The sequence below is a fragment of the Stylophora pistillata genome, chromosome 8 (genome assembly GCF_964205215.1).
Source record: "Stylophora pistillata chromosome 8, jaStyPist1.2, whole genome shotgun sequence".
In the NCBI taxonomy this organism is placed as follows: Eukaryota; Metazoa; Cnidaria; class Anthozoa; order Scleractinia; family Pocilloporidae; genus Stylophora; species Stylophora pistillata.
This window is the reverse complement of record NC_142526.1, coordinates 9,054,846-9,075,110: the sequence shown is the minus strand read 5'-3', so window position 1 is coordinate 9,075,110 and position 20,265 is coordinate 9,054,846. Positions and strand designations below refer to the sequence as shown.

Below are 20,265 nucleotides of genomic sequence, written 5' to 3'. Positions count from 1 at the left end.
CGCTTCCACCTCAACTGAGTTCAAACACGACCACGCGTTCTTTCTTCTAACGACTTCCAGACAACTTGAGTTGTAAGTTACAGCGCGTCAGTCAAAAAAATCAAAGGGAAACGACCAAGCGCAACCTCCTGACCGGAAATTAGGTCATGGCCAGGAAAAAAATAGAATTTATTTACAGTTGACAGATTTTCAGATCTGATGTTTCGTACAAGGGTTTACAACAAAAGGATCCTTTGTGAGACTTTTGTGCAAGCTCATTCTAGCTCTTTCTCATAGCTCTCAACCAAATCTAGGGCTCGCAATTAAAGAGTGCGACCGTCTCGCGCTCGCACTCAAAACCTTTTGAAGTCTCGGTCTCGCAATCTAAAAAGTCAAAATGTCTCGAGCTCGCAAAGAAAAACGCTAATCTCGCCGTCTCGCAAAGTCTCGCATTTACCATTCGCCACCCCTTATACGGGGTTATAGCAGGCCATTATATAAAAGGCATCGAATTCTATCGTTAGCAATAAACCTACTTCACGTACGATAGAGCCGGAAAGTAACTCCAATTTGAGTCGAGCATGGCCGCCATGGTCGTTTTAATTTCGATGGAGGTTTGGCTCTTACTCATTGCCTTCGCGGTAGTGGTGGTTGTTAGTTCCCCGACAACGGATTTGTCGGAATCCGTGGACTGTCTGTTGAGAGACTGTGAGCGTTACTTTCCAAATGCTGACCGAAACAGGGCAGAAAACTTAATTGAACGACTCCAAGTTACGACCGATTCAGATCTTGGCTTGCTCGATTCCTTGGATCAAGGTGAGGCAGGAAATACTGAGAGAATTCGGGTTCTTGAAAGCCTGGTATTACAGCCACGGACCTTATTAGGCAGGTGAGAGTTGCTAGCAATTGTAGCTACATCGAGCACGTCTATTTACCATATCCGAGGGTTCCCAACAGTTTCTCTTGGAAGTGGAGGAGCCGGTGTCAGAGTGGATTTGGACCCCCCCCCCCCCGTTCATATCCGCGAGCAGATTTGGACCCCCTTCGCAGATTTGGACCCCCCACTAAACATTCCTTTTTCGTAACTTATTCCAACTGCAAGCTTTTAGGCGATGTCCTTTTAGTTGTGGAACACGAACAGCGAATTCCCGATTTTTTCGAACCTTCGTGAAAATAAAGCTTATTTCGGAAAATTGCGTTGACTAAAGGCTTTTGGTTGGAGTTATCGGAAGTTTCGAAAAATCGAGATTCGAGCAATCGGTATTTCACAGAAGCAAAACAAACAATAATTGAAGCTTTAACGCATTCAACGGTTTTTATTATCATATTTCACACTTTTTCAAGAGAACTGAATAAAAACAAACGATTTCAAAATTTACGTTTCGTTTTCATTCTAGTGGTAAATAACAAACTTACAGCTGCAGGTTAAAATAACGGAAATCTTAGATTGAGACACAATGCCGAGAAAAAGATAACGTCTACGCGTATGTTTTAAAATAAAAACCTATTTTATAAACCTGCTTTCTGAAAAAACATTCTTTGAAAACCTACTTTCTGAATTATTATTATTTCTATTAGAAAATTATGTATGGTAATGTTTTTACTCAGTTTTGTTAAAGGGGTCCAAATCCGCGCGGGGGGGGGGGGGGTAAAAATCCGCTTGCGGATATGGACCCCGGGGTCCAATTCTAGGGGTCCAAATCCGCTAGGACACCGGACGACCTCGGTATGAAATTTCTTTACCTCAGTTGGAGTATCTCCGGAATACAAAGCGAATTACCTGGCCTCAAATAACAGAAATGTTATTGGTTTCTAGAACCAATCTTCGGCGTAGAATTCAGAATCTTGGGTCATTCTCTAATCGTTATACCACCATCTCAGATGCGGAGTTAGATGAATTAATTAGAGAGATAAAGAGAGGCTTTCCAAATTCGGGAATTAGCATGATGCTGGGACACCTGCGTAGCAGAAATGTTTTTGTCCAAGGTCAGCGTGTTAGATCAAGTTTGGTTCGAATTGATCCTGTTGGTCGGTCTTTGAGATGGTTTAACACCATCGGAAGGCGTGTTTATAGTGTCAGAGGACCCAATTCTCTTTGGCACATTGCACTGCATTGCCTCATCAGTTGGAGGTTTGTGATCCATGTGGGGATTGACGGTTTTTCAAGGCTCATAGTTTATTTATGTTGTTCAACAAACAATCTTGCTGCAACAGTGCATGCACTTTTCGTAGCAGCAGTAGAAAGAAATGGGCGGCCTTTCAGGGTACGATCAGACACTGAGGAGGTGAAATGATAGATGTTGCAGCGTCAGTATTTTGAGACACAGGGGTTGAATAGGGGAAGCATAATTGCCGGGCTCTCTGTACATAATCAACGTATTGAGTGACTCTGGAGAGATGTCTTTGTTGGCGTTGGTCATTTTTTTTTTTGCATAAACATATTGAAGGGCCACAGCCAGGATGAAACATAGTTGAAATTAAAAAACGACCTCTGGCCAAAATAATTAAAAACTACGAGCTTTCGACTGCCCGAACTGCAGTCTTCAACGGATCAAATAAATGATAAGAAAGCGATGAGAGAATTTAAGTAAAGACATGAACTGCGAAATTATGAGAATGTAAATGATTTGAATATTTGTTAAAAAGAATGGTGTATTGTCCAGGTAACGGGCAAGAATTGTTATCTGCGTAAGGTGTCATTCTGGTATGCCACGCTTCTAATGTTTTTCTGGTGCTACGAGTGCCTTTGTCAATAATTGACGCGTTTTGAAAATCAATGGCGTAGTTGTTGGACCAGGCGTGATTAGCAATTCAAGAAGCTTTGGCTACAGTTTTGATATTTCTCGAATGTTCTTTTTTTTCGGGTATTAAAAGCTCTACTGGTTTCCCCAATATAACACCACGAACAATATACACTCATTTCTATCACATGGAACAAAATGGTATACTTGAGCCAACAAACATTATTGATCTGTTCTGTTTGCATTACATTTTTTGCCCAAGAATTAACCATGAATTGAACCTCTTCGTTGAAGCATGGAACCATCATCCTCTACGTACAGAAGGAAATTGGACCCCCCAACAAATATGGGTAAATGGTATGATTTCACAAGGTAATGCTGAAAATACTAATAATAATAATAATAATAATAATAATAATAATAACGGTTTATTCACAGTATATCCACATAGAAAGGTGTGGCTCTTCATCTGTGAAGGCCTACGATACTAAAATTTAATATTAAAACTAGTTTATAATGACTAACTAAATTGTAATAAAAACTGTACATGAAAGTAAATATGCAGAATATATTGGTTGGTAGTGGTGGTTGTTTCTATATCTTTACAAGGAAGACAAAGCGCGCGCCTTCAAGAACGCCTTGCAGAGCCTGCAGTATTCTTTAAAATCTGTGCAGTTCCTTATATTTGCTGGCAATTCGTTAAAAATCATGGCTGCTGAATGCTGAAAGGTGCCATGTACAAATGAAACATAAAGCCTTGGAGCAACACTGGAACGGAGATGCCTAACGGGTTTAACGACTTGCAAATTTCAATGGGAGGGCCAGTTATCAGAATACAGTGCTTTAAAAATAGTAAAGTTCCTTATTTTTCTTAAGGTTCTCAGAGTCGCATAACAAGATTTAAGAATAAAATTGGTATGAAATTCCCATTTAAGATTTGAGTCAGTGTGTACTCCCAGGAGTTTTGTAACATTTATACGTTCCAGTGGTTTACCGGAGATTTCTAATCCCAACTCCAGATTTCCGAAAGAGTGAACATGAGCCATCTGTGGAGTTGAGATAAGAATGGCCTTGGTGTTCCTTGAATTTAGGGCCAAGTTTGAATCATTTGACCAGGCGCCGAGGCCTGCCAGGGTTGCATTCATGCTTTCCGCTTGAGATGTGATCTGCGGTGTAGAACAGCTAGTGTATAATGTTGTATCGTCGGCATATTGGAAACTTTTGACTGTAGGTGGAAGAATATCTTGAAGATCCGCGACGTAGAGATTGAACAACATCGGTCCAAGGATTGAGCCTTGGGGGATTCCAAATTCGGAGAGCACAGGTGACGATTTGCGATCATCAATTTGATGAAAACACTGCAATTAGGGATATATTTGAGGAAGACAGGCAAGTTTCCGACTTATACGTAGAAGACCCACAAGGTCCTCCTCCTAATGAGTTTGACCTGGGTAGTATCGAGGTACCAGATACAATTCTTCCTATAAATGGCACTCAACTTGAGGCATTTCACATGTACTGCCTCTTTCAGAGAGTAATGACTATGGAGTCAGTCTCTACCTAGAAACTCGGGAAATTATTCAGGCACTCATACAAGCACAGAACCATAACTAAGGAGCTAAAGCTCAGTTGAATTTGACTTGAAGGGATGTTAATGTTCACATTACCAACAACAGGCATAACAGTTAAACATTTGATAATTTATGAACTGTCTCAGCAAAAAAAGTTTAACACAGCGTCTCGTGCACCATGACATCAATATGAAGTGACAAAGGTAAACCTAAATCCGACGTTATTTACATGTATATGGTTTATAGTGACAAAATAAAAATAAAAGTAACATGTTTGTACGTGTAAATGAAAATATGTTAATGATGTCATAGCTCTGGGCCGGCTAATAGGAAGTCTAGATGTTCGTCTCTGAGATGCTTGTTGCCTCCGAGACATTGGTCCATTCTGGCAATAACTCCTCATGAGGTGGCTCACATTGGCTCTTGCTTGGTCAACTGTTCTGCTGTAACTAACCACCGACTCTTGATGGTCTCCACCAAATATATTCCGCAAGGCATCAGGAACTAGTAAAGTTATGCATAATAGAAGGCTCAAATAGTGGTCAATGTGACTCCATCATTTAAATAATAACAGTAACAAGTAATCATATGACAAAGTCCTATGGCAAATTGAGAAAACATATAATAGGATGCATTTTTTTCAAAATCACCCTTACCCTCCACCCAAGCTCCCCCCCCCCCCAAAAAAAAAAAGTGAACTGGTTGGCCCCTACAATTGTTGCCTTTGGAATAGCTGAAGAAGTGCTCAAAGGTCGACGGAACGGCTTTGAACACTTTTCGGTGACGTTTGAAAGTCTAAAGAAAATCATCAACTTATTCGTAGGGCTGTTACAAAGATTCAAGTTGCCAGCTAACATACAAGGAGTAGGCAGGGAACCAAACTGCTATTTCTATAGCTCTATTTTCCTCTATTTGGAAAGAGAACCATACCACAACATTAATTATGCATTCCACTTCTTTGTCTTTCACGACAAAACTTTAAAAACAAAGTCTACTAGTCTGAATGCATAATTAATGCATGGGGTTATATGGTACTCTTGCCCTCTATTTTCCTTTGAAAATTTAAGCCAAAGATTAAAGAGATTTAGCAAGAGGACGGGAACGTCATTTCAGAGCGGGAGATCGCGCGGAATAGTCTGGACACGACACACAATTCGACTTCCGAATGGTGTCCCGTCGCGATCAGAATGTCTGGGATTTCCGCCAGTTGTGCTCTTGTAAATCGATGCAAACGAGATAATACTGTTTAGAAGTATTTCAAAACTCATCTCCCGGATAATTGGGTCCCCTTTGTTTTAATCGGTGTATTTCTGAAAACTTGCTGCTTCAATTTGCTAGATTCCCGAAAGTTGTTGGCAAGCGATCCAAGATTTCAGGACTCAGTTTGCTTTTGAATGAGGAAAGCATTAGACAATAAAAGGACTTTTCTTTAATACATTTCTTTAAGCCTATATGAAAACTAAGAATGGGATGCTGTTGAATTTTATCGTTAATCAGTTCATCAATAACTGCTGATGTTGAAGTTTAGGGCAGTCAATGAAATTAAATATCACGAAGCTTACATACCGTAAATTTTTTTTATTCATTTGTTGTCGTTGTCGTTTTTACCGATCGTGAATGAATGCTTTGTGGATTGAAGTCAGAGATAAACAATTTGAAAATTTTCTCGGGTTTGCACTTTTTTTGTCTTAAACTTTTTTAATGAGCGCCGATGAAAACAAGAAAGTCGTGCGCACGCAACAAAAGAAAGTGACAATTTTATTTCGAAAAGACTTTCTAAATTAAGTAATTTAATTCAGTGAACAACTGCGTTGAAAAAAGAAGAAACAAAACAAAACAAAGAAACAAAAGACCGAAACGAAGGCTGACTTGTTTGAGTTCAATTAATTCTTTCAGCGTTAAACAAGAAGTCACCGTAAACAACTTTGTCGTTGGGTCGTTTGGTTTCTACATGGTTTCGCCCGAATCCCATTCAAAATGCATAGCACCTCTAAGTATTTAATGTTCAAAAGAGATGTACCGTTGTGAATAAATAGAAATATTCAGTAAATAGGGGGAAAAAACCATGATGATTTCCAAATTATTCTTTGTAAAATTACGAAGAATATGAGCAGTACTAAAATCTAGGGGCACGAAACGAAATGACAACAACACAAATCGCGGAAAAAAATTATCTGATGGGCTCTAAAATTTGATAGATGAATCAACAGACACGAGTCTTACTGGAATGGATCAATTAGAAAGTTTAATCGCCCACGTGGTTCGTACGTGTTAACATCTAACTTTCCGTAACTATAATTATCCTCTGTTTGCGCTTGTTGCATAACTCTCAAAGAGGATAGTTTCGTTGTCCCCAAAGCTGTTTGTTAAACCGAAAATTTGTATTGGCGATCTTTGAAAAATTGAGTTTAGACTATTGACGAACAAATATTGCGCTTACGTCTCGTTGCAACAACTGCCAAGTCACTAAGAAAGACTGTTAAGAAACACAATGGGGCGAAGTTCTCGACCCAGTTTCTTACCGGTATTTTTGCTGCGCCCGAAACCAGAGTCATGTTGCCCGAAGTTCATAGTCATGTCGCCCGAAATCCTCAGTCATGTCGCCCGAAATTTTATCGAGTGTTTAAACTTGAAGAAAAGTAACATCTTAAGAAAATGGCAAGGAATAAACTCGTAAAATGTTGACTCGTAGAATTCAGGTCGTTCGTTTCGCTGTCGTTTGATATCACGGAGATAGTAATCCTAAAAATAAAACACGAAAATGAAAAAAAAAAAAAATAGTAATATCAGTTACAGTATGGTTCTCACTGTTGTTGTTTTATATGTGGAGGCATTATGTTTCGAACGAAGGTTCACATCACTATGATTGGAACATTGGAAAACGCCGCCATCCTAAATACAACACGTGCTCAAGAATCATCACATGTGCATGGTTGCCAAGCAAGATTGTGACGATGCGGCAAACTCAAACTAAGAGAACTTGATGTATTTTTCTGAGTTGTGCGAAAAATTCTGATAATTGAAAGTGGTCCGCTTATAATTACAGGAATCCGTGCTGTAGAATGATCACTTTAGCTCATAGCAAAGAACAACGCTGAAATGAACAGTGATATCTGTCTTTCTTTAGGCCGTGGGTTTCATTAAACCAGTTGTTGGCGAATGCTCTCTCGGTTAGGATCTCAATTGTTTCATCAAGTGGCACGTTGGTGAATAGGGAAGAAACGTCATAAGACACAAGGATGTCATTCGCGTCGAGTGACGTTTCCCTTATCTCCTCGGCGAAGGAGAAGGTATCGGAGATAGTGTGCCGATTCAGTGAGAATGGTTTGAGTTTCTCTTCAAGCCATTTGGCCAGGTCGTAGTTGTAGGTCCCAGGTGACGATAGTATTGGTCGCATTGATAGCTGCTGTTTATGAGTCTTTGGAAGTCCATAAAGATGGGCTAGACGAGAGCCTTTGCGGCAAACTGAGTCGGCGATCGGCTTTGGTAAGATTTTCCTGACGACGGAATCAGCTCTTTCAATTCGATGGAAAACTGTATAAGCAAGTTGACGGAGTAGCCATGGGCTCGCCCCTGGGGCCCCTTATGGCAAACACTTTCCTGTGCTCTATTCGGGAGGACAGTTAGAGCGTAACTATTATGTCCACTATATTATGTCCACTGACTTGATTAAGGTTTTTAGCTATATTCTGAAGGTAAGATGTCGCTCGATCACGGAGAAAATCCAAAAACTTAAACGCTACGTGACTGTCGAAACATGCCCGCGGTGCCATTTTGGATTTATGTGTGCAGGGTCATTGTCACGTGACCTCGATAAAATCGAACAATAACCTATCCGACTGAAGTTTGCCGCGTTTCCTAACCAGTCCCCTCTACTAACTATGGTAAAAACAAGTTACCGGGCTTCTATAGAAGGTGCGTCGACGACACATTAGCAACGATGCCGAGTATATCAGCTGCAACAGCTTTCCTTTCAACGTTAAACAATGCCATCCTTCTATACATTTACAATGGAGATTGCCGACAACAACAAGCTACCGTTCCTTGGTATGATGATCGAGAAAAGAGGGTGCCATCTGACAACCAGCGTCTATCGAAAGCCAACAGATACGGGACTGCTCCTACATTATCAGAGCCATGTCGATCATCGCTACAAGAGACCTCTGCTGAATACCATGCTAAATCGAGCATATCGCCTGTCATCAACGAGTGAATCATTTACAAATGAATGCGGATGTTTACAAAACTCAAGTACCCGCTGAATCCCGTCAACTCAGCTATCGCCATGTACAAGAATTCTGCGACCCAAGGCCGTCATGAAACCCCAACTGTATCTGACGCGGATATACAAAAATCCGTCAGGATAATTTTGCCATTTAAAGACCAAAAATCGGCCGACACAGCAAGACAACAGTTGAAAGATCTTAGCCAAAAAAATCGGAACTAACCCACAACCAGTCTTCACAAGTCGCAAGATCGAGGAAAAGCTTAAGATAAAGAGGAGAAATCTGCTTTAATCAATCACCAATACGTTGTCTACAGTTTTAAATGTGATTCGTGCGATGCGGATAATATCGTTTACACCACATGCCATCTTCACTAACGTATACAGGAGCATAAAGCCTCAGTCATTGGCAAGCATATGAAGGAAGTCCACGGAGTAGCGTTCACTGACCCTGAGCCGAAATGTTTTCTGTTCTTAAGAAATGCCGAGGAAAACTGGACTGTCTTATTCATGAGCTGCTATTTATTCGTGAACTGAAACCGAAGTTAAACACGCAGTCGGACTCAATACGTGCAAAAGTATTTATTTAAACATACACCGTACGCACTGACACGTCAAACACCAATGAAAACGAAACACTTATTATTCTAACGTACTCTATCACCTTTGTTTGTATTTAATCTCGAAACTACAACTAACACCCCTACTTGATAATGGAGTCAAGATGACTTCGAAACGTCGTAGTTTTATTATTCTAATATTTATCATCAAATGTATTTCCAAATGTTCTCTTATTAACATGAAATTGCCGCGAATATTCCTCCAGGCTAGGGGGGGGTTCGTCCATTTACGACATTGACACCCTCCTGACTTACTAACTTTTATTTGAAAATACATTTTCCTAAATGAGTCGGACGCTTTTTGAGATTTCAAAATTTTTCTTTTTGTAAACGTGAGGTAAAATGTCTAACTTCAATCAAGTCCAATAACAGAAAAAACGATTTTTTTCGGCCTCTGAAGGTGGGAAGTAACCTTAAGTCTACCGCTCGAACCACTACCATCAGCCATCTCGACTTCGGCAAGCACCAGTACAAACTTCACCGGGAAACGCAGTGCGATCACATTAGACGGCAATGGGCGGCGAAATGCTCCTTTCTGAAAGCAAAAGTAGCAGAGACCCATAAGACCTCCAGCACTTCTACCGCCAACAGCTCCGACAGTGTGCCTGGGCCCTCAAGGCGAGGAAGTGCAACAGGCTTACAGAACAGGTGAATAACTTCCTTCCCGAGCTATTTCTTGCTGGTGAAGAGACTGGGCGCAAGGTGACCCCGCCTGATGCTTCAAGACGAATACGCACACTATGTCGGAAGGGCACTAACCAACGCTTGTTCGACAAAGAGAAGTGGCTCACAGCTCAGCAGATTGCACGCTATTTTTCTAGATTGGTGACCTTAAAGAGAGCCGGAAAATTGCCGTTGGCCAGTGACATCAACATTGGTGACCAAGAACTACAACCTCTGGAAAGAGAGATTCGGCGGTATAATCCCCGCGAGAGGGTGAAACATCAGCTAACTCTATGAACACGCTTTAAGCTACAGAATCGCGAACTCTCCCATGCGGGGTTTTCTGGAAAGGGATGTCTTTAGTCTGGTCCTTCAACTCATATGCCTTTTTGTGCAGAGATACAGCCCCTTTTCATTAAAAAAGCCTGCGGTGTGGTAAGGCTGGATTGGAGGTGACATCAGTAAGGTGTATGGGTAGCGGACCAGAAAATAGCGTTTTTATTCTAGACTTTTGGAAAGGGTTTGGGGAGAACCAGATGTAAAGAAATAGATATAAGATTCCCCAACCGAAAGAAAATGATGAAATCAAGTCAGCATCTCTAGTTCAGGAACACCGAGGGGGAGGGGGTAATCCTCTGATAATAATACCCTGATACCTTGGGTGCCCTGTGGTACTATTAACAGGTAAAGCATTTTATCTTATCTATTCAAACGACTGATCATCCAAACAAGTGGCCAGTGTGATTCTTGAAAAATCTTGAGCAGTTTGCAGCCGCAGCCATCATTCTGAAATGCTGCATACGGTTACAATTTACAATTTTACAATTACAATTTATCACTTATAGAGCGCTATTTACAATGACAGATCAACAGCGCTTTACAATCAATCCTAACCCGCCCATCCCACCCCAGGGGATGACATCCATCACACAGTAATCTCGTGCGTGGGAAATTAACGTCTCCTACCCCTAACCCTGTAGGAGACGGGACCTCCATTTATTCGTCCCTATCCGAGAAGACTAGAATATCTAACCATTTCTTGATGTTATAGAAAGGTAGCATATTCTTCTCAATTATTTTAAGACCTTGAGTGTTGGTCCGGCCGGGGCTCGAACCCTCGACCTCCCGCAAAACAGTCCAGCGCTCTATCCATTGAGCTAACCGGGAGGCGGTTAGCTCAATGGATAGAGCTCAATGGATATACGGTTGATTGTATAAAGTCAGCGACCGGCCGGTAGTTTCCCGCGTACACCAGGCTTGGCAAGTGTACTTTTACTAGCACTCTAAATTGGATTTATTTCATCAGGCACATTTTATAAACCTAATATTGTGTATTCAAATATAATATGAGCCCAGAATGTCTTCACCAGAATCAGTAGCATGTTTAACCAGATGTGAACAGATCACGGTCTTAGTCCCCATTTGTCATTCGCCCGTTGTCGTGAGCGAAATGCCGATAATAATAATAATAATAATAATAATAATAATAATAATAATAATAATAAAGCATTTATATAGCGCTAAGCTCGACTAGTTCTCTGTAGTGCTTTACAAAATTATAGACTAATTAACATAGCAAATAAATTATAAAAAATCGTAAATTAAAAAGCGTCTTTGAACAAGTATGTTTTAAGGTTCTTCTTGAAAATTGCAACAGATTCAGATGTTTTCAGGGAATATGGTAAATCGTTCCAAAGCTTGGGACCGGCAATGGAGAAGGCACGGTCACCATAGTTCTTTCAAAATGTTCTTGGAACCATCAGGAGCATTTGTGATGAGGAAAGCAGTACAGGAGAGCAACAATTCCTTTGATGCAACAGTACAGACAAGTAGAAGTATTTTGAAGATAATGCGATACTTAACAGGTAGCCAATGAAGTTTCTTTAATGCAGGTGTAATATGTTCCCATTTCTTTCTCAAAGTAATAACTCGTGAAGCAGCGTTCTGTATAGACTTTAGCTTGTTAATCATATAGTTAGGTAGTCCCTAGAGAACGGAATTGTAATTATCCAATTTGGATGTACTGTAAGCATGAGTCACAATTTCAGCAGTTTCCGGACTGAGATATTTTCGTATCTTACTTAAGTTCTTTATGTGATAGTACGAAGCTTGACAGACTTTTTTAACTTGCTAATCCATTGTTAGATGTTGATAGAAAAACACTCCTAAATTTCTTGCAGATTGAGCTGGGCTAATCTTTTCATCACCAACTTCAAAAAAATTGAGTACAGGAGATTGACAAAACCTGGAACTGATACAAAATATCTGTTTCGCATGGCTATACGCACGTAACTTCACACAGATTTTATCATCTCTATATACTCCTAAACAAATAAACTTTATGGAAATGGAGTAATTTTGAGCAGAGACATGCCCGGATCTCAGATATTTTAAGCGATTTTCACTAGAAATTCGAATCATGAAAAATCTCGATTTTTGAAGGTTAACTTGAAACGATAATATTTTCTAACATTGTCATCGCATCCTCTTCAAATTTAGTTGAATCGAATGAGTATACTATTCATTTGAAATTGGCAAAGATTCTAAATCATATCTGCACCCAATAGTCACTGAGCAAGTTTTAAACTTCATGGACGAATTTACCATGATTCTAATTAAAATTGTGTGTCATTTCACTCGAACCACTGTATCTCGTGAACTGTTCGGACTTTGGGAAAATATTTGGCAGGCTTTTAACTTGGACCAATACCAGTATGTACACAAAATAGTATCAAATTCTGGAGGGTACCATGTAGACTCAAATTTTGATATTGCTTGGATCTCACGTGGACAGGTTTTTAAGAAGAACCAACTTCCCTCTTAAAAAAGAAGCACCAGTTCCGTTCTTCTTTGCAACGGCGTAATGAATTCCAATAAACATGATTAGACTACCGTGCGATACAAAAGAAGGTATCTAAAGGAAAAGTAGAAAAGGCTGTGACAGAGTCAGCCGGCCATCAATATAATGACACCTTAGAATGTCGCCGTCGCCATTAAGAAAATTTTAAGAGATCAGACTTAAGTAAAAAATAGTGAGCGTTAGTAAGTGTATAGAAGACGCCATCGAGGCAGTTATGACTAGTCTTTTATTCAAAAGTTGATGCAATGAGAGCCTACATCATCATCAATGGATTCAGCGTAGATTTGCTTGTGGCATTATTTTACGCATGATTTAGGGGAAAAAACAAGTCTCTCCCATTGCGTTTGGTTGTACAACTTTCATTTATACTATTGTCTATCTCATTTTCGCTGAGAATTCGACTACTGCTGTGATACTGAACTCATCGCAATCAATGACTCCATCGGCTTCTCCCCCGGCTTATGCTCTAGGTAGCCTCGATAAATTCTGAAAAAGCCATATATATCTATATCGAGAATGTGCACTCTTTAGTTTCAGTTTCTGCGACTTGACAGTCTCCCATTTCTGGCTGTTTACTTAATATCATCACTGAGTGGAAGTGCGATTTAAAAGTATTTTAACCGTTGAAGGGTTTAGCCTCGATTGAACATCTAAATATTGTAAGGAAAGTAGATGAATTAATCATTCCACAATCCAAAGTCCGTTTGGAAAAAAAACTTCCCTTGTTTTTCGACCGTCAGCCCTGTTTTATACGATCTTCACGCGAGTAAGGATAGTGGTCAATTTGTGAATCGTAAGAACGTCAAAGGTATGTATTCACATTCAGCAAATGCTAACAATTTGTAACGGATGGACAGTTGCTTTATGACAAACAAGAGCTATGCGGATTTTCTAAGTTTGTTTCCATCATTTAAATCGAATTGGTCTAAGGGAAAAATTTCTCTGTATAATATGTAGCCATTTTTAAGTGCAGCTTAGCCATTCAGAACTTTTTTCACTCCCGAGTGCGGGCCGATTTCTTTGTAACATTATAGTCACCAGTTGCGTTGCTCTTCTTGAAGTATCAGAAGTTGGCACCAGAGGACCACAGCTCGGTGCGGAGGAAGCTCGATCCGCACTGAGCGAGACACATGCACAGTGTCTGACGCATAAACAAGCGGTTAAAGAGGCAGCAAATGACCGTCAAAAGGTGACTTTAAGATTATTATGGCAAAGTCATACCCGCTCAAGGCACTTCAGCCGATATTCTAATGAAAACATTCCTGATGCATTGGAAACCTGGTTCAGAATCAATGGGTCAAGACGATTTTCTTGAGGAGATCCTTGGTGCATAGTTTTAAGACAACAGGACTGACTTACGTTGCGTTTTATTCTCAAACGCTCAGCTGCCATTTTTTCAAAATTTTCGTCAGTTTCATTTTCAACATTCTCATTTCCGCTAAATCGCGTGACTTGTACGCAATCGAGACCATTTCAATTACTGCCTAGTCAAGGCTCTGGGAAGCCATGCAAAACATTAATCCGATCTACATGTATAAATTCTCAAAAAGGCTTTGATAATGTACATTTAATGTTTTAGATGTGACTGAGAGGCTGGAACGTCTATTGCATGTACCAAAATTTCATTAGAGAAAGTACGATTTGTAATCAGTTCATCTAAGAAATCTAAAGGTAGTACAGGGGAGTTGGCTGAATGAATCATCCAATATCAAGGATTCGGTTTCGATTGGAGAAAAGTGCAGTATCTATTTCTTAAATAAAACATTCAAATCTAAATGATCAAAGAGTTTTACCCATCTTTTCCGTTTAAAATATGATAGGCTTGTACTTTTTTTTTTCCTTTGTGGCTCAAGGTGCAATCGGACATGCATTACTGCTTAGTTACAATCGTTACCCTCCTGCGTATTTTAATATTATCATCGGCCGATTAAGGTATGAAGTAATGCTGCAATATTTTCTTAGTTGATATTTGCGTACATTGAGTCAGTTTGCTAGACATAACGTCTCGTAGTCACGTTCGACGCACTAAAAACTACTATAAAACGAATACAAGAATTGTAAAAACGTGTAAAATGGTATATAAAAAGTCATTTGTAAAAATGTAGCGGAATTCCAAATCGATTTCGATCAATTACGATCCTCATCAGTAGTACTCCGCCATGTTCAAAATACTCATAAATAATTGTTCATATAAGTGACTCTGAAATGTCCACACTTCTTCCAGGCTTCATGTAAGCGTTCATGATGTATCAATCACAGCTCGTGGGATTTGAAAAAAGTTCCATTCGTTCTTGGAGTTCATAAGCGAGTCTTCGTTCACATTATTTATCCTCACTCCTTCAGTTATTTGTCTCAGCATCGCGTCATTGTGATAAACCCCCGTCACATCCATTCGGAACTGCTTTACCTCTCTGTTGTGTTTCTCTTTACAGTGTTTCCACAATGCAGATCGTTCTTCCTTATTGTTAAGTGATTTCGTATGCTCTTTCCCTCTGGTATACGCGCTCCTGGCTGTTTCCCCTACGTATACGCTGTTACACTGGATACACTTAATCTCATACGTCACACTTTCTCTATCACACGGTCCTTTTCCACCTGTGCTACACACTGGGCAGTCTTCTCGTCCACACTGTCGCGGTTTAAATGGGTCGGACTTTTGGAGTAGTCGTTTAATGGCGATTCCGGCTTTCTCCACCACTTTAATATTGAAACCTTGCTGCTTTATTTCTTTCTGGTATTCCTTCCGTAACCGTGAGTTGGGCGTAGCTGGTACAAATATTACTGATTCATTCCCGCCGCGTTTGTACCAGTTGGATTTCCTTTCGCTCTTTTCCTTTTCTCGTTCCACCTTTCTCCACTCCTTGGGTCGATGTAACGGTCTTTCTCCTTTTCGCTCAGCTCTTTGTCTCGCTCTAAAAGCTTTGAGGGCCGAATCTACAACCTCATATCTGAACTTCTTGCTGTACCCCGAGTATTGCATTCTCAGGACCATCTCGTTAACATTCTCTACTACTCGTTCCCATGGTAACAATCTGCTACAGTTAAGTAAGACCCGAAGGACTTCTTGGGTCAGGACTGTTCTCTTTGTACTCCAGCTTACGGCAGACCTAGCATGTATGACTGTCTTAGAAGCCATGCTCTTGGAATAAAACTCATACATGATCACTGAGGCTGAGGCTTTCTCGTCCTGCCTGTCTGTCTCTTCCCCTTTTGTTTCCATCCACACCTTCAAGTCAAGGATAGGTAGCTTTCCGTCCTGGTGTTTAGAGGGGTAATCTATTTCGAGTTGTATTGACGGGTGTATGTCGTTTCCTATCTGTTTTATCAATGTCATAGTCCTCTCATCGTCACTGATTCCTTGATCCTCAGCTACGGATCTCTCATCCATGTGAGTTTTTCCATCCTTGTACCTCATCCCAACTGGTGTTGCTTGCACAGCCATGTTGATGTCATCCACGTACCGTTTGTTCATTTTCATAACGATGGCCAATTCCTTCAGCCTTGTTGCAAATTTTTCATCCCACCAAATCATGAAAATCTGGGCCAGTACCCCGGTTAATTTAAGGCCAATTGGACCACCTCTTATTTGCTTTCTGATCTCGTTATCAAATGTGAAAACATGATTTTTCATAATCACTGTCAATACGACTCTTAATGCCTCTTTCAACATAATACGTTTCGCACGTTCATCTGGCTGTGTGACTGGTGGGTTCCACGATTTAAATCTTTTCTCTTTCTGCTCCTCATTCCCACTTGCAGTGATCGTGGGTGGTCTCCCTCTATTCGTCTTTCTCGTTGGACATACATTTGTAATCCCCATCCTAGCTAGCACTTCCGGTGATGTCGTTAATGCCAGGTACAGACCCAACTCCTGACTGTTGATACTTCGGATACAGATGTTACTCTCGTAGAAAACCTCACACACCTTATCGATTGTGAACTCAATATCAAGACTAGGATATAAAGCAATCACGTCGGTGGAGCCAATTATTAAGTTGTCGTTATCCTGGAAGGATAGCCTGAAGGAGAAACGAAGGGAGGTGTGTACGATGTTAAGAGTAACACATTTGATTTCAGCAATATGAGGGCAACAGATCTCCCCTTCAACAAGAGAGTGCATCTACCTGAACCTCTTGACGAAAGGTCGGAAATTGCTATGCAAAACCTGAAAGTAAAATTAAATCAAATAACAGAAAAATACGTGAAAGATGAAAAGTTTTGCAAATGGAGCAACCTAGAGAAGAACGAAAAGGAAGGCTTGGTTTCAATGAAAAAGAAAGTTCAGAGTCAGGAGAGTGTGGTGTTTCAAACAGACAAGTCAGGTCGCCTCTCCGTAGACAGCATGGGGAACTACAGAGTAGCTTCTCAACCGCACGTTGTCGATAGCGTCTTAATTACCAAAGATGAACATAACCGGTTACAACAGCTCATAAATGCACATTCGACGTCTTGGGTGCGCATTTTAAATGCAGGGAGTGAGACCAATAACGAGACTAGAGTAAAGAACAATATGTTAAATAGTGATAGCCAAGTAGCACCGCTATATACCCTACGTAAGGACCATAAAGAGTACAGTGATGAGTACAAGGGCCCCCCCGTTAGACCGGTATGCGGGGCAGTGGTAGGTTACAACTGCAAGCTCTCTCACCTGGTGAGCGTTGTACTTACAGAGGTATGGAAATCGAGAGAGAATAGCGCCATATGCACGAGCACGGAAGACATGATCGCGGAAATGAACAGAGTTAATCAGGACCAGGATAACGACAACTTAATAATTGGCTCCACCGACGTGATTGCTTTATATCCTAGTCTTGATATTGAGTTCACAATCGATAAGGTGTGTGAGGTTTTCTACGAGAGTAACATCTGTATCCGAAGTATCAACAGTCAGGAGTTGGGTCTGTACCTGGCATTAACGACATCACCGGAAGTGCTAGCTAGGATGGGGATTACAAATGTATGTCCAACGAGAAAGACGAATAGAGGGAGACCACCCACGATCACTGCAAGTGGGAATGAGGAGCAGAAAGAGAAAAGATTTAAATCGTGGAACCCACCAGTCACACAGCCAGATGAACGTGCGAAACGTATTATGTTGAAAGAGGCATTAAGAGTCGTATTGACAGTGATTATGAAAAATCATGTTTTCACATTTGATAACGAGATCAGAAAGCAAATAAGAGGTGGTCCAATTGGCCTTAAATTAACCGGGGTACTGGCCCAGATTTTCATGATTTGGTGGGATGAAAAATTTGCAACAAGGCTGAAGGAATTGGCCATCGTTATGAAAATGAACAAACGGTACGTGGATGACATCAACATGGCTGTGCAAGCAACACCAGTTGGGATGAGGTACAAGGATGGAAAAACTCACATGGATGAGAGATCCGTAGCTGAGGATCAAGGAATCAGTGACGATGAGAGGACTATGACATTGATAAAACAGATAGGAAACGACATACACCCGTCAATACAACTCGAAATAGATTACCCCTCTAAACACCAGGACGGAAAGCTACCTATCCTTGACTTGAAGGTGTGGATGGAAACAAAAGGGGAAGAGACAGACAGGCAGGACGAGAAAGCCTCAGCCTCAGTGATCATGTATGAGTTTTATTCCAAGAGCATGGCTTCTAAGACAGTCATACATGCTAGGTCTGCCGTAAGCTGGAGTACAAAGAGAACAGTCCTGACCCAAGAAGTCCTTCGGGTCTTACTTAACTGTAGCAGATTGTTACCATGGGAACGAGTAGTAGAGAATGTTAACGAGATGGTCCTGAGAATGCAATACTCGGGGTACAGCAAGAAGTTCAGATATGAGGTTGTAGATTCGGCCCTCAAAGCTTTTAGAGCGAGACAAAGAGCTGAGCGAAAAGGAGAAAGACCGTTACATCGACCCAAGGAGTGGAGAAAGGTGGAACGAGAAAAGGAAAAGAGCGAAAGGAAATCCAACTGGTACAAACGCGGCGGGAATGAATCAGTAATATTTGTACCAGCTACGCCCAACTCACGGTTACGGAAGGAATACCAGAAAGAAATAAAGCAGCAAGGTTTCAATATTAAAGTGGTGGAGAAAGCCGGAATCGCCATTAAACGACTACTCCAAAAGTCCGACCCATTTAAACCGCGACAGTGTGGACGAGAAGACTGCCCAGTGTGTAGCACAGGTGGAAAAGGACCGTGTGATAGAGAAAGTGTGACGTATGAGATTAAGTGTATCCAGTGTAACAGCGTATACGTAGGGGAAACAGCCAGGAGCGCGTATACCAGAGGGAAAGAGCATACGAAATCACTTAACAATAAGGAAGAACGATCTGCATTGTGGCGTGAGTAGTCCAGTGGTCAGTGCGCTGGACTCTGGGTTAAACGGCCCAGGTTCAAGTCCTGGCTGGGGCTTAACGTTGAGTCCTTAAGCAAGACACTTCACTCACATTGTTTCGTCTTCTCGGATAGGACGTAAAGCCGGAGGTCCCGTCTCTTAAAGGGTAAGGGGTAAGAGACGTTAATTTCCCACGCACGAGATTACTGTGTGCTGGATGTCCTCCCCTGGGGTGGGTTGGGTGGGAAAACAGCAGGTCCACATCAGCTTATACAGTTGCCAATAAATTCAACCTGCTTGAACAAATAAACATGATGATGATGATGATGATGATGATGATGATGATGATGACACTGTAAAGAGAAACACAACAGAGAGGTAAAGCAGTTCCGAATGGATGTGACGGGGGTTTATCACAATGACGCGATGCTGAGACAAATAACTGAAGGAGTGAGGATAAATAATGTGAACGAAGACTCGCTTATGAACTCCAAGAACGAATGGAACTTTTTTCAAATCCCACGAGCTGTGATTGATACATCATGACCGCTTACATGAAGCCTGGAAGAAGTGTGGACATTTCAGAGTCACTTATATGAACAATTATTTATGAGTATTTTGAACATGGCGGAGTACTACTGATGAGGATCGTAATTGATCGAAATCGATTTGGAATTCCGCTACATTTTTACAAGTGACTTTTTATATACCATTTTACACGTTTTTACAATTCTTGTATTCGTTTTATAGTAGTTTTTAGTGCGTCGAACGTGACTACGAGACGTTATGTCTAGCAAACTGACTCAATTATCGAACACGTTCCTGGCCTCGGCCCACAAAATTTCATCACAATATTTGCGTACAGTTTTATTTTGTAAAGATGAAAATAAACAATTTTAAACATGTTTGGCTGTGTAGCCGCGTGATGCGGTTGCATTCAATACCCACTAATTGACCATTGTTCACCATAGAGTCTCCTGTAGCTCAGTGGTTAGAGCATCCGACTTGATCACGGAGGCTCGTGGGTTCAAATCCCATCTGGAAACTCAGTTTTATTTTATATTTAATATAAGTTTTAAAGTCAAAGATGGCGTACGAGTCCAAAGCGAGAATGGAAAAACAAGGAAAATCAACCTTTGGTATTGAGAATTGCTTTCCATCTTACAACATGGCGATAAATTTTGGGGTCATCAAATAAATGTGCATTACGAAATTCGGCGACAAAACAATATCGAACAGGCAGGTCGAATCGAGTACGACTTATTACTTCACATAATCAATTTTTCA

The 20,265-nt window shown here is 40.9% G+C and overlaps 1 pseudogene; it reads left to right on the top strand.

Moving 5' to 3' along the window:
• Positions 1-560: 560 nt before the first annotated feature.
• LOC148724831 (uncharacterized) lies at positions 561-8,504 on the top strand (annotated as a pseudogene).
• The last annotated feature ends 11,761 nt before the right edge of the window (positions 8,505-20,265 follow it).